The sequence below is a fragment of the Myotis yumanensis genome, unplaced genomic scaffold (assembly GCF_028538775.1).
Source record: "Myotis yumanensis isolate MYYU_CA2020_CCGP unplaced genomic scaffold, mMyoYum1.0.hap1 SCAF_3, whole genome shotgun sequence".
NCBI lineage: Eukaryota > Metazoa > Chordata > Mammalia > Chiroptera > Vespertilionidae > Myotis > Myotis yumanensis.
In genome coordinates, this window is record NW_027223754.1 from 108,576,086 (window position 1) to 108,577,623 (window position 1,538).

Below are 1,538 nucleotides of genomic sequence, written 5' to 3' on the forward strand. Positions count from 1 at the left end.
TTTTGGTGTCTATGGTTTCTTCTAGGATTTTAATGGTTTCACATCTTACATTTAAGTCTTTCATCCATTTTGAGTTTATCCTTGTGTATGGTGTAAGTTGGCGGTCTAGTTTCAATTTTTTCATGTACTTGTCCAATTTTCCCAACACCATTTATTGAAAAGACTATCTTTATTCCATTGAATACTCTTGCCTCCTTGTCAAATATTAATTGACAATAAAGGTGTGCGTACATTTCTAGGCTCTTTGTTATGTTCCAATGGTCTATATGCCTGCTCTTATGCCAGTACCATGCTGTTTTTATTACAAAACAGTATAGTTTGATATCAGGTAGTGTGATACCTCCAACTTGGTTCTTTTTTCTCAAGACTGCCAAGGCTATTTGGGGTCTTTTTGGTTCCATATAAAATTTTGAAAAATTTGTTCTAGATTTGTGAAGTATGCCATTGGTATTTTAATAGGAATTGTGTTAAATCTCTGGATAGTATGGACAATTTAATGAGGTTAATTCTTCCAATCCATGAACATGGTATATGCTTCTACTTATTTGTGTCTTCCTCAATTTCTTTCTTCAATGCCCTATAATTTTCTGAGTATAGGTCTTTTACCTCCTTTGAATATCTTATATTTTCCTCCCACCTATTAAATTTCCTCTTAGGTTAAATACAGATGATATGAGATGCCTGTGTGCTAATGCCATCCATTGGTGAAAATATATATGTGACTATGACTCTTGCTAATGAGAGTAGAAATTGTATTAATATAGGTTTTAAAACTACCAAAGGATAGAACCACAATCTTATTTTTAATCTATTACAAAACACTACCATAGTGGAAGAAGATACTAAGTAGTTATACTTCATCTTTGTTTTCATTTAAGGTTTACAAAGACCATTTTCATTTTTCCATGTTTAATTGGACTAAATGTATAATCATAAGCATAAGCAAATATTCCAAACACAGAAAAGAGATTAAGATTCAAATGTATAAACAAGTTAAATAATGACATGTATCATTTATGTACAGACAAAATTGCCAGTGTTACATTCAATTCAAAAATGTAAGTTATTGCCTTTCCCCTAACTGGCAGCACAGGGGCCGCACAATGCCCAGAGTTACTATAAAAGACATGAACCAGCAGGAGTTCATCAGAGCTCTTGCAGCCTTCCTGAAAAAGTCCAGGATGCTGAAAGTCCCTAAATGGGTACACAATGGCAAGCTGCCCAATCATAAATAGCTTGCTCCCTACAATGAGAATTGGTTTTACACACGGGCTGCTTCCACAGTGCGGCCCCTTTACCTTCAGGAAGGAGCTGGGTTGGCTTCATGACCAAGATCTATGGAGGATGACAGAGAAATGGTGTCATGCCCAGCCACTTTAGCAGAGGCTCCAAGAGTATGGTCTGCTGGTCCTCCAAGACCTGCAGGGGCTGAAAATGGTGGAAAAGGACAAGGATGGGGTCCACAACTGACACCTCAGGGACAGAGAGATCTGGACAGAATCTCAGAGCAAGTGGCAGCTGCCAACAAGAAGCATTAG

At 37.1% G+C, this 1,538-nt stretch overlaps 1 pseudogene; it reads left to right on the forward strand.

Moving 5' to 3' along the window:
* Positions 1 to 1,103: 1,103 nt before the first annotated feature.
* LOC139005172 (small ribosomal subunit protein eS19 pseudogene) lies at positions 1,104 to 1,538 on the forward strand (annotated as a pseudogene).